General features: G+C 32.1%; 1 pseudogene; it reads right to left on the reverse strand.

Moving 5' to 3' along the window:
- Nucleotides 1-2,509: 2,509 nt before the first annotated feature.
- LOC111888636 (uncharacterized) overlaps nucleotides 2,510-14,761 on the reverse strand; it is a 45,674-nt pseudogene continuing 33,422 nt past the window's right edge.

A 14,761-nucleotide genomic window follows, 5' to 3' on the forward strand; every position in this document is an offset into this window, starting at 1 on the left:
TCATTTTACACTTATAAAGAAAACGGTTTTATAAGGAAAACGGTTTCTTCGTCAATCAAAACTCTTATGAACTCACCAACTTAATTCTTGACACTTTTCAAAACTACTTGTATTCTCAAGAAATCAGTGAAATAAGAAAACAACAGCATTATGAGGATGGGACGTTAAATCGTCAAACAGTTCATTTTGTCATCATAATGTAATTTATTTTGAAACATGTAAACTTACTATGATGTAACTTTTTCAATTATATTTATGATGTTTGTATTTACTTTGAGCACTATTATACTCGTTGTTGTGATACTATACATGAAGTCCTCCACCCCCGGACGTTTCCGCCATCCTTGGTTTGGGGGTGTGACAGGAGAGATTTGAGGTACATATCCGCTTTGCATTAAAACATTAGATGGTTCATTAGGAATCATAATGTAAACCTTAATGTTTTAGCACAAGCCTTACAATAGTCGTTGTTTACATGAGGACGGAATTTTCCTAGCCAAAAATACTAGTTGTGACACCAAAGAATTAGAGAAGGTTAGTAGGAAATTTGGGACTGTCACTTGTGGCAAATGCAAACAAAAGTGACACAACTTAAGGACCTTTAAGGTCAAGGTACAGGTCAATAGGAGAGTGGAGGAGCTAATGAAAGTCATGGTCAAGAGTAGTTAGTATAGTCAAGTGTAGTGTTATGTTCTGAAATCATCTTTTGGTATAATTTGTTTAAGATATTGGAATATGTTGGTTGTTTTAAATGTGGTTAGTAGTTATGTTAATATATTTTGTAATTCCAAAACTCATATGTGGTTGCTTCTTTTTTGTTACACTTGGAGATTGTAACGATAATTTCTTTTGGTTATCTTCTATGGTATTGTAATTTGCACTGAATTCCATGTTCTTATTTGGATTATACGTTTTGATTCAATAAGACTGAGCAAGTTCCATTATGGTATTGTACTTTTCTTATTACCATTTTATGTATTGTATTATCATTACATTCTTCACAACAACAAAAAATAAATAAGATAATATTTCATACATTATAATTCGAGGTACAAGGTTCATGAAATGACTTTACAGTATACATAGGCCAATTCATCAAAAACAAGAAGATCCCAAAAAAAACCTCATCTTCACCACAGGTAGAATGTAACCTGAATCCCTAATTCCAAATCCAGAACACAAGGAAAAAAAATCCAACTACAACATAGGTAGAACTTTAATTTCCAAACTTCATCTTCTAAATCTTTCACTACCATCTTCAGGTAAAACCTCAAATTCTGAATTTCATCTTCTAACTATTTCACTAAAAGCTTCAAATTGTTCATGCTCTTCAGTAGACTAGAAATGATAGCCTTAGTACGATCACACATTGGTGGATCAAACCATCCATGGAATCGACATTTTGAGTCATTTCAAAGATGAAGCACACTAAATTAGGGCAGGAATAAGGTGTTTGATTACAACAATTTGAACACTACTTTACCGTTAGAGGGCATGAGTAGAAGCGTCGGCTGAGTGAAGTCCACGACGTGCGCAACACAGAATCTTTGCCACAGAAGCATATGATTGTCACCATTTTCCCAGAGAGAGCCGTTGGGGAAGATGGGTTTCAAGTCTTGGGTTAAAAAGAGAAATTCGATTGCAATTATGGTCCCCATAAATGAGAAGACAAAAATACCCTCGTGTGCAAGGCACGTGGGGAAGAAATCGGAATGCCTCTAACGGCAGTTAGAGGTAGGGACCAAATTCACAGCTCAAACATCAAATAAGGACGTTTGTTGCTAGAAATCTTTTTTTTTTTTTACCTTACCCATAGAAATCGGCAAACCACATGAACCAAATTTTGCAATTTTTTGTTTTAATTTAAACAATCTTGTTTGATATCATGATGTATACTTAGGTATGAACGTGATTCGTACTTTTTGTTGGTCGAATCCAGTTTGCAAATAAAACATTTCCATCATGTGGATTAATTTTTGTTGCAGACCTTCTCTACTGTAATTTATGACAAAGGAAAATAGCAGGCAAAACCTGACAAAGTTGGCAAGTCTTTTGTGGGGACTAAAAGTTAAATTCAATAGTTACAACATATTTCGAAGGAATTTATCTTCCCAAACTCCCTCATTTATGTTATTGAGTGGACTTTTCCTCCTTAAATTCCATTGCAAGCTCACTTTTAACAAGGGAATCTACATTTTAGACAATATATTATTGCAAACAATTTTTTTTCTTTTAGTGAACTCTATATCATAAATTCCAAATGCTTTCTCCATTGTTGGCAATCTCATATCCTGAATCTTGCTGGATCATCATATTGGTCATTTTTGGTCCTACAGATGTTTCTGCAATGCAATGATCGTAATACTCGGTAGGTTCTACAGTTATCTATATATGTTCATTTACTTTCTAACCAAATGCATGTTCATGTTCATGTGAAATCATAATGTTATCAATCACATCAATGAGCACGAACACAGTTTTGTAGTGTAATATCATGTTTTTACGTGCATTAGCTTCGATTCTTGGCACCTTGATTTCAACATACTGAAACAACAAATGTATGTGCATGAAAATGGATTCCACCCCTTATATCAGGGTCTTGAAATTCCATAAAAACAGATAAAAATTAAGGAACAAATTAAACCGGACACAACCTAATTAATCGTCCTTGCCTTATTTTCACCCCTTGTCTTGTGTTCTTCTTTCTCAGCTCTTTGCCTTCTCTCATATAACTTCTTCTCAACTTGCCTTTCATTCTTTCCCAACAGGTTTCTTTTCACTGCATGCTTGGACTCACGTCTCTTTGAGCTTCCACGCAAGATTCCTTGACGAATTGGACCAGAAGAGGCATCTGAGACCATGGAATCATCACTATCTGCATTATGGTATGTGCTATAATCACCATGACTCTCATAAATCTCATCATCAACATGATCATGATGATGGTTGTAACTGGTTTCATGCATGGGAGAAACAATGTACATGGTCCATCCTGATTCACTGCTGCTACACTCTTCAGCAACTCCAACGTATTTGGAGAATTCCATTTGAGTATACAAGAAAAGATTTAGGTTCAAAGAAGTTAGAGTCTGGAGATGTGAAATAACAAGAAAACATTATAAACGGAAGCATATCATAAATTCTTTAGCTTTTTGAGGTGAGTGAGTGAATAAGCAAGTGGGTGTGGGGGGAGGGAACCCCAACCCCACTCTGCGTTTGATTAGAGAAAAAAGTACCAAGTCACATGATCATAAATGGCTAAAAAAGAAGAGGATCCCTGCATTATTTTTAATTTTTCTTCTGTAATGTCATCAACAGGGCTTCCTTTCATGTGAGATTGTACAGGCTATCCAACTGTCTTTTGGCGTTTTATACTTGCTTCCACTCTTTTCTATCTGTTGTCTCTTTGCACATAAAGTTGGCTTATGTCTTTGGGTTTTGTGGGGGATAGGAGGATTAACTATGCACATGAGAAAATAAAGGAAATCACGCCAAACATTTTCTTTTTAAATTTTTTTAATTAGTTAGATAATAGTTGGTGGTTGTGAAATTTCAGGACAGATGGTTGTTTATAACTCATGTTTTGGCATATCTTTCAAACTTTTCTGTTTTTGGACTCTATTTAAGAGCCAATTAATATAAATCTTTTTAGATTATTTATACATATGAAACATATGATTTTGATATAATTACTAAAAGGGAATGTGAAAGTTGTTGGACATTAAGTTAAGTGGGAGGAAAAGTAGATTAAAGAATATTTCTTCCATGTTCCATAAATAAGTTGATTCGTGAAGAAAGGTGGAAAATTGATTTCCAATATATACCCCACTTTTATAATTTTCTTTTAAGGCAATTGTCACAAACTCACCTGATTTGCTTTTAGGCATACCATTGTTCTTTTGTTTGTTCAATCTATTTAGGCTACACATGATACGAGTGGATTACAAAATGGGATGAATTTTTTTCCCAAATAGGATTAAATGATTTTTCTAAATTAGCGGCTTAATTTCGATTATTTATGCAGTTAATAGGGTAAAGCTTGTTACCTGCCAACTCTGTTCCACTTGATTTCTATTTAATTCTTGAATTTTTTGATTAACAATTAGAGTCTATTTGGTTGGTTGGAATTGAATCGACCGAAGAAAAAATGTAATAAACAAAATAATGGAATAAACAAGGCATTAGAATGTCACATTACATTTTATGGATCTATGTTTTGTTGGTCTCTAGGAATAGAATAACTTTTCATGTAAAATTTATTGGTATATGTATATATACTTATATTATTATCACTCTATGCTATGCATTATTTTAATTATTATCAACCAAACTCTATTTACAAATTATAGTGCAATTTTTTTATTTCATTTTTTTCCTTATTCTCAATGGCAAGTCTAGAACATAAAACCACATAATTCACTTTTTAAATGAAACGGATAGAAAAAAAAATAGTTGTGCGTCTCAATCGGATCGAATCATATAAGGAAAAAAAAGATTTGAAGTTCTTATAATTGTACCGGGATGTGGTCTTATATCTTGATATAGATTTTTTCATAATTCCACATAGTGAACTTAAATCAACTTTTATATGCTTATGTTCCTCATTATTTTTTTCTACTATTTTTTTATCATTCTGTTTTAATTTAAAAAAAAAAAAAAAAAAAAAAAGAAGCACCAAGTCACAAATCAACAATTAAAGCAAGGAAATAAGGAATTATCAATGAAAAAATGATTTTGATTTTGGTATGATATTTCTTATTTCGTTAGTTATGAGATTTCTTATTTCACAATTTTTAATTTACAAACAACATTCAAAATATCAAATAATCAAACAAATGACTACAATCAAATAATCAATTCATATTGAAACAAATAAAAAAACATAGTATACAATCATGGAATAATCAAAATTTATGTTGTTGAATCATTGAACAATTAACAAATCACCCTTCAATATTCACTGTTAACAAGAAAAAAAGCCCGATTCTGGAATCGATATTCCTATATTAAAAATTCATTATTAACAAACATTTAATATCAATTATATTAGAATAAATGAACAATGATCAAGTGAAGCAATAAATTAAAAAAAATTACATTCAATGGAATTATGATTTGTGGATTATAAATTATAGATCTTTGATGACTAATAAACCTATGGAATTGGAGCCTTGCCCTAGGAGTTCCTATTGAAAGGTTGCCCCTCTAAGTTTTTTTTAGTAGTCACTCACATTTATTTTATTTTTAATATAATTTTACATTGGGCTATTTAACTTTATATTGGACTATATATATTGACTTATTAGGTGTGAGACCCGTATATTATACGGGTTAATTAAAACAAAATGTTAATATAAATGGTTAAATGGAAAATTTATTTGAATTTAAAATTTAAAATAACTGAAAATTATGAGAAAAAAACATGCAAAAAATAAATTAATTAATATTATTTGTTTAGTTATCAAATTTGTGTACTAAATGGGTAAATTATAACAAAATGCTAAACACAAAAGTTTAAACTGTAAATTTATTTGAAATTGAAATTAGAATTTAGAATTTGAACTTTGAAATTAATAGTCATTTTGATAGGTTTAATTTATGGAAACTAAATTAATGATATATTGTAAATGAAAAATGAAGTAAATGACAAGTGGAAAATAAATATATCTCAAAATTATGACAAAATGACATGTGGCCAATTGAATGAAAGAATGACATGTGGCAAAATCATTTTTATTTATTAGGATAGATATCTAAACTTTTTTGGGCTATTAAAGTATAGAATACAAGCTTTAAAAATCTGAGTTGTATATCTTTTTCCAATAATATTAGGTAGTTCAGTTAATTGTTTTTAGATAGCTCACATTTATTTAATGATATATAAGCTACTATAAAAAAAAAATTAAATAAATAAATAAAAAGATAGGTCAAGTGACCCACCTTCAACCTATGTAACATGGCCACTGCTTATTTCATGATACCAAATGCTATGTGAGTTTCAATTCTAATGTGTATTGGATTGGCACCACTCTTATCATGCCACTATGTACTTTATAATTTTACTGGGCAATGTGGCCAGCTTAGAGTTAAGATGTAGGAATTGTTAAAACAAACATGTTACAGATAAAACAGATATTTGGGTAATTTAACACCTGCGGTTTATTTATTTATTTATTTATTTCTCTAATTTGCCAGTTAAATGAAAGCTCAGCTTTAGAAGTGGGAAATGCAATGGAGCCCATTGAAGAGTTGATACAAATGGTCATTAATACCCCTGCTGCTGATGCATTTCTCAATTACTCACTCAGTTTCTAATGGACACCTTGTACTTCTGTCTTCACATGAATAAAGAGGACTCACACTCACCTTTTTATAATGCACTCAACCCAACTGTATTTGGCTTTTTTTTTCAATCAATTCTTCCCCTTGTCTGTCCTCAAAAAGCATGTTTATGTCATTTTTCTTATCGAGTTGACTCACTGAGTTGTTTTCCCATTTTTAATCATCGAGTTAAACTAGCTGGATTTTTACTCCTTTTTTTATCATCAATCTTGTGGTTGTCTGTCCCCATTAAGCATGTTTTATGTCACTTTTCTTGGTGTCGACTCACTGAGCCGTTGAGTTCGAGTCTTGCATTGGATATTCTAGTTAAAGAAAGGAGTAAATTACATTTTTTGCCCCTGTACTATTTTGATTTTTTTTCATATGGTCCAAAAGAAATCCTTTTTGCGCTTTTCGCCCCTAATTTATGTTTAATCACACTTTTAGTCTCTGAATTACACGGCATTTACACATCAGCTTGTAAATTGACCATTTATAAATAATCATTTACATGGGCATCTATCTTAAGGACTAAAAGTGTGATAAAATGGTGAATAGGAGATGTAAATTGTAAACAAGACTACTTTTTGGACTATATCAGAAAAAGTTTCATGTAGAACAGGAATCAAAAGTGTAATTTACTCTAAAAAATGTTGGATGTTTTGTCAAACCGCACTTACTTTGCTTTTTCATTGTCAATCTTGAGCTTGTTCCCATAAATCACGTTTATATTATTTTTCATGCTGAGTTGACTCACCCGCTAATTAGCAATTTGTCCATAATAATATAGCGAAGTCAACTGTAATTTGACCTTTATCGCGAATCTGCTCCCTGTGTATCCTCATAAAGGGTAATTTTGTCATCTTCATAATGAGTCAACTCACTTTGTCATTACACTGAGGTTTACAAGAGGTGATCCCTTTGCAAGACCACATGGTATTTTTGCCATGTTAATCATCAGTTTAAAAATAGTTGGATATTTTTTTCTTTATGAACTGACTCACTTTAGCGGTTTTATATCTTTTTCAATACAGAGTTGACTCACTGAGCAAAAATTCAGATTCAAGTTAGATTTGGCAACGAATTAGCACCAACTATATATATCCTTGTTATTATGTACACAATTCACGCATTTTAACCGAGTCAACTCAATGTGCCATATAGCATCACTCATGATTTACCTAGTTAGGGCCTGAGTTTTTGTCTAGTTAAGTGTTGAATGGGTAAATGATGCCTGTTACAAACTCAAAGTGTTTCTTTTTTGGACCCAATGTTAGTAAATGGCAATTTTACCCTTTGGATGGACACAATCGTGAGTGGAAACAGAAATTGAACTTTCTTAAATGCTGAATAGGTTGATGATGTTTGTTTGAGTAACTGTTTTATACACAAAGTTGGTTTGTTTTTTTTAAACTGAACATGAGTAATTGACACTTTTACCCTTTGGATGGACATTGAGTGAGTGGACATGGGAAATCAAACTTTCCAGTCTGTTAGGACCCCGTTAAATACGCGCGGGTGAGGGTATCTTATCTGGTTATAACCAGACAATGGAGGGGCCAATTGCAATTGATGATTTGATGATTTGGACTGTTGCTAATTTTGGCGTTTTGAGAGCTCCATTTGAAAAGAAAAAGGCAAATTGCTTTCTAAGTTGGGTAGTTGAGTGAACAAGTTGCTTATTTGTCTCTTTATATTTATTTAACCAAACCAAAATGATTTTTTGGAGTGACAAATGGTAGTGGTTCGTATAAATATGTGCATAATAGCGATGCATGTGTGGTATGTGACCGATACCAACCTCGTGAGCTACGATCATCGACAAAGAATCCTTCTCGGATCACCTGTTACACAACCCAAATTTTTTTTGGAAACAAAAAATGCGTTAAACGGAAACCTACCGCAATATTTCAGCGAACACCCAGGGTTTGAACTCCTTTACAGGAGCAAACCCAACCCCATGTGATTTCCAAGGAAAAAATTCGTACATTTGGCATCACAAAACTCCAACCTCACACACCATACATGATATAAAACTCATTGCATCAACCCAACTAGGCTAGATATCACATGCTACACAACCCAAATACAAAATACAAAATACTTTTCAAATACACTTGCTACCTTACTTTTGTCCTTTTGTTTTTTGTGTTACAATATTAATCTATCTTATTAGACTATGTTCAAATACAAAATACTTTCACTTGGAGATTAAGAATCCAACGTATTATTAAAACAAAGAAAAGTATAATCGGTATATTTTTCAAAGTAAAATATTTTGATAAGAAAATAAAACAAATATATAATGTTTCGGAAAAAAACTGAAATGTTTTAATGTATAAATAAATAAAAATATGTAGTTATAGAAAAGTTCTTACATTTTATCCGTTTAGGGAATTCATTATAAAAAATTGTTTTTCGTCAAAGCCATTGAAATTTTTAAGTTTTTTGTGAAACACATTTATGATAACTTAAAAATTTTCAGCCATTTAACCTATTCTAATAAATAAAGATATTTTTGTCACATGTTATATTTACATTCATTTTGTCACGTATCATTTTGTGGTTATTTTTAATTAATTTTTTTCAACACGTCATTTTATGATTTTTTTTTTCATTTTATTAAATTTTACATAATATTTAAATATAATAATTACAGTTAATGTAATAATAAATCCATATCAATTTCATTAATGGACTTACCTTCTAATTTCAAAATTATTAAATTAAAACACATTAGTTTCCTTTGTTTATTTACCTAAATTATTTATTTAAATTAAAAAAAACACTTTAATTTTAGTAATTCAATATTTTTCTCACTTTCCTCATAAATTCAAAGTTATCAGATATTTAGACCTTTATATATAACTTTTGTTTTAAATAAACTCATGTAATATATATAGGTCTAAAAACAAATGTTTGAAATGTTAGTAATATGATAGAAGAAGCTTATATGTTGGGCCATTTTATGTACAATAGACCTAAAACATAAGAGCTATTTTATCATTTATCATTTTATCCTAAGTATTTATGTATTCTAGTATTAGGCCATTAAGTAAAACCTAAAATAAAAGTTTTTTTTTTATCATTTATAATATATATATATATATATATATATATATATATATATATATATATATATATATATATATATATATATATATATATATAGGGTTGAGATCGGTTGAGAACTCAAAGTTTTCCGATAACACGAGAACTAAAAGTGGAGCGTTGGATCAAAAGTAATTCGTTAAGGACATGATCGTCATCTTACCAATCTCATTTAATGTTTAACTTTTTTTTGTGTTATTTAATATATTAATATAAATGACTAAAAATTAACAAAATAGCTCCAAAATTTCGGATTTTTTTTTTTTTAAAAATATTTTTCAATTTTTTAAAAAAATGGAGATTTTTTAATTTTTTTCAAAAAACATGAATTTTAGAAAAAAAAATGAAAAAATATTTTTTAAAAAACTGCATCTTTTTTTTTTAAATTGCATTTTTTTTAAAGTGCATTTTTTCTAGAAAAAACTGTATTTTTTTTTTTCAAAAAAACTGTATTTTTTTGTAAAATTGCATTTTTTTTCAAAAAAAAATTGCAAATTTTTTCAAAACTGCATTTCTTTAACCAAAAAATCAACGTTTTAGATGCATACATGCATATTTTTTCAAATGCATATATGCATATTTGTTATATACTATAATATTCGTAAGTAAATTATAAAAATCTCATTTTCATTAATCAATCCATAAACATAATACAAGTATTTTATTCAATACAAAATAAAATATAAAAAAACTACAAAGATTCATAATGTTATCATTTCATCATATCAGCATTCCAATATTTTTCTTCAATTTATAACTTTTCATCACTTCAATATTTTCAAAAAATTCTTCAAAGCCTACAAGAAAATTTAAAAAAATTCATTAATGCAAGAACACTCAGAAAAATACACAAGTATATATCATGTAAGATTCACATGTGATTATATCATGTAAGATTCAAATGTGATTATATAATGTGATATTCACATGTGATTGTATCTTTTAAGATTCAAATGTGAAATTCACAAGAAAATAAAATAACAAAGACTGCTCACACAAAATGCATGTGTGCATATTGACATAATTCATATGTGATTTACTAGTGATTTACATGTGAATCACATGTAATTCATATGTTATTCACTTGTGATTTACATGTGAATCATGTGTAATTGATATGTGATTCACTTGTGATTTACATGTGAATTACATGTGATTAATATATGAATTACATGTGATTTACATGTGAATCACATACGAATTACATGTGATTCACATATAAATCATATATGAATTAGATGTGAATCACATGTAAATCACATGTAATTCATATATGAATCACATCTAATTCATATATGATTTACATGTGACTCACATGTGATTCATATGTGATTTACATATGAATCACATGTAATTCATATATGAATTACATGTGATTGAAATGTAAATAACATGTGATTTAAATGTGAATCACATCTAATTCATATATGATTTATATGTGATTCATATGTGAATAACATGTGAATAACATGTGATTCATATGTGAATCACATGTAAATAAGAACAAAAATTACAAGAGAAAAGTTTTGGGAACAAAATTGAAAAAAACAGCAACACTCAGGGACCAAAATTGTAATTTACGCTAAAAAAATTTTGAATCTCATTCTCACCACTTCAGATGTGTCAAGCAATCTACGAAGTTGGTTGGCATGCTGCTCCTCATCATTCATACCATCCAGCATTATGTACTCAATGAAAATCTTTTGTTGACTGTAAAGTCAATACCAGAAGGGTATTTTAGTAATTTTACACTGAGGAAATTAGAAAAAAAAAAAAAGAAGAAGCAAAAAAATAGCTACCTTTTCTTTTGATATTTTACTAAAGCATTCATAAGTTTTTCTAAAGGAAAAGCGCGAGCTGCAGCATTATTTGACACCTAATATCTTGAACCGGTGCATGAAGAGACACTGTTAGGTTTATATTTTGTAAGTCACCATGAAGCTTGTTTATTGCATGAATTATTCCAACCTACAATAAATTATGAGAATGATAGATATGAATCCAGAAATGTTCTTAAAAAGACTAATATTGAGGATGTAAAATGGAGCAAACAAAACAAACCGTTGAGACAGTAATTTTCTTGGGTGAAAGCTGAAAAGGGAATGCTGTCATTACTCGAATAGCTTCAACTAAAGCATTGTAGTTGTTTAATGGCTCTCTAATTCCCTGAATACAAGATGATGGTATCAGTTGTAGTGACATAAATTTCAAGGAAAACTTTTAGGTATTTACCATGAAAACAACATTGCGAATGGGTGATAATCGAGAAGCATGTACTAATTGTTCTACAATCTCTCCTATTGAGAGGTTGCTCTTGAATCCCATACTTCCAGTTGCACAAAATGTGCAGCCCATTTTGCATCCAACCTATTGAAGAGAATGATTCACATACATGTGTTGTGATATAGAGCAAAATGTCAATTGAATCTATCAACTGAAGAACTCAAATCAGGAAAGAATTTCGGTTTGGAAGGAATGGATAGGGTAATGGTTTACCTGTGAGGATATGCATAAGGTAGATCTTGGACCACCAGGACAAGGTTTGCCTCCATATTTCCCTAAAAAAGTCAAAAAATAGCAAGAGTACCTGAAGTTGAGGTAGATTAGATCGCATTAATGGATTAGTTTCTAATTCTTGTGTAGCACCTGGTTCTTGGTGCGTACTCTTTTGTTAAATACTTTGCATTTTAGCCTTGGACTCGGCGAGTTGAAGGTCCAACTCGCTGAGTAGAAGTGAGAAGGGACACGGGACTTAAGCGATGGACTCGGCGAGTCAGGTCCTGGACTCGACGAGTAGACCTTATTTGGACAAAAACCCTAATCCAAGGGTTTTCACCCTATTTAAACACTTTAACTCGGTCTCCTTCGTCCTATTTGCTCCCAAAAGACCCCCATAGCAAACCCTAGCCGTTATTGAAGCAATCTAAGGCATTTGGAGTAACTTTGGTGCTTTTGTGATCCAAGGAGGGAAGGAAAAGCTTGAAGGAACAAGAGGAGGCTAAAGGGATCAGATTTTGTGCACCATTTCCAGCTCATTGAAGGTAAAAAGTTTGTACCTTGCTCTTCCATTTGCTAGATCCCATTTTGTGAAGTTTTAGGGCTTTTCTAAGCCATTTTGGTCACCAACCATGATTGCAAGCATGGTTTGGAGTTGATGTTTCGGATCTAGGTCCTTAGAGGGGTTACAAGGCAGAAAGGAGTGGCTCTTGCACTCAAAGAAGGCCCCATGCTTTGAGAGAGCTTGTTTAAGGACCTTTTAAGCTCAAAGTCCCATGCAAGCACGTAAAGGTTGTAACTTTATGTGCTAGATCGATTGTAGAAGCATAAATCTATCTTTTGGTCAAGGGTTGTAGACCAGAAATCGAAGATTTAGTGAGTGGATGTGACCAACTCGACGAGTTCGTTCTTGGACTCAGCGAGTTCAAGGTTTCTGACCCATATCAGTTGAGGGTCATAAGGACCCAGTTGAGTGTGGAAAGGTTTTAGGGGGTCCCAGGGAGTGACCCAACGTTCTAGACTAAGCCATTGTTTTGGAAATTCATGGGACTCGGCGAGTGCATGAACAGACTCGGCGAGTCCAAGGTAATCTTCTTAAGGATGAAGATAAACTCGACGAGTTGTTCATACAACTCGGTGAGTCAAGGACATGACCTATGTATCAGTTGAAGATGAACTCGACGAGTTGTTCACACAACTCAGCGAGTCGGATGAGGATTCAGTCGATGTTCATTTAAAAGGAAAACTCGTCGAGTCATCGCCTAACTCGACGAGTAGACAAGTAGAGACAGGTATGAGGACAAATGGAAGGATAGGGACTCGGCAAGTTGGCGAGCCAACTTGGCGAGTCAGGTCAACTGGAAGTTGACTTTGACTTTGACTTGGTTAGGGGTAAAATGGTGATTTTACCCTAAGAGAAGTGAGCAGTGTATGACTAAGTGTTTTGTGGGAATGATAGTCAGAGGATTTCCGGAGCCGCAGCGGTAGCAGTCAGAGGATTCCCGTGCAGATCAGTAGCTACTACGAGATGAGTTACCTTCCGGTAGCAGTGGGTCTACGGCTATAATGCCGGCCCACCAGTAAGGGTCGTATGTTAGATGATTATCTTTGTGATATCATCTAGGTTTTCAACTACCTGATATGTTATATGCTGGCATGATATGTTATATGTGATAGTAGTAGAGTTTGGTTGTTAGGACTGAAGGGTAAGTCAGACACCCCATATATGTCTGACAGTATGTGATGTTATGTTTATATGCTGGCATGTTATGTTATATGTGATAGTGGTAGTAGGAGGGGAATAGTCCCCAAGTTCGGTTGTTAGGACCGAAGGGTAATTCGGACACTCTAGATATGTCTGATAATGTCACACCCCAAAACCAAGAACGGCGGAAACGTTCTGGGGCGGAGGACGTCATGTATAGTATCACAACACAGTAAATATAAATAAGCAAACAACATCATCCATTGCATTAAATATATAATTTTAATACAAGTGTTCTGTTCAGTTATAGACACCAAAAATAATGAAACACAAAATAATATGAGATGAGTCTTGAAAGCACTCCATCTTCTCAAAAGCTGGCCTCGGTACCTGTCTACGGATGACCTGAGAATACAAGTTATTTTGAAAGAGTTTATCAGCATTAAGCTGGTGAGTTCATAAGTATTTTAGTGTCAATGTTTCTTGTAAAAACGTTTGAATCTGTCTCAATGTATAATTTGTAAAAATGTAAGCAAATGTTTGAAAGTGTTTGTAAAAGTCTGAATCTCTCAGAAAATCCTATATTTTCTATAAAAAGTAACCTTCTACCAAGGCTAAACTATTTTGTAAACTTTTCTGTTGTAAAGTGTGTGATTACCCAAATATAACTATCATTTGTTAAAATATAGTTTGTACATTAATGCTTAAGTGAGATTATCACTAATATATGTAATGGGTAAATCATTGTAGTACTGTAGCTTTGTATATTAAGACTACTGCTGTACTAAATACTACTACCTTAAACCGGATTTATATTAAGGCATAATGTGATAAATTGCACCATGCTATCGACTGGTAACAACGACATAATGAATGGTCGTAATAAAAGAAATGACGTTTGGCACCCGCAGACCTGCAGGTCCGGCTGTAGCTAGCAGCAAGGTGTAGGGTAGTCAATCCAGTATAGATCTATACGCAAACTCACGCTCTCCCTCCAAGAGAATTCTAGCTACAACTCGGGCCATGACATTTAAGGCATGCCCGATACAGTGGATCACAATTATTACGTATTTATGTATATGTATTGTTTCTCGTATATCTGTATATGTATTGTTTCCCGTATATCTG

The sequence above is a fragment of the Lactuca sativa genome, chromosome 3, assembly GCF_002870075.4.
Source record: "Lactuca sativa cultivar Salinas chromosome 3, Lsat_Salinas_v11, whole genome shotgun sequence".
Lineage (NCBI taxonomy): Eukaryota > Viridiplantae > Streptophyta > Magnoliopsida > Asterales > Asteraceae > Lactuca > Lactuca sativa.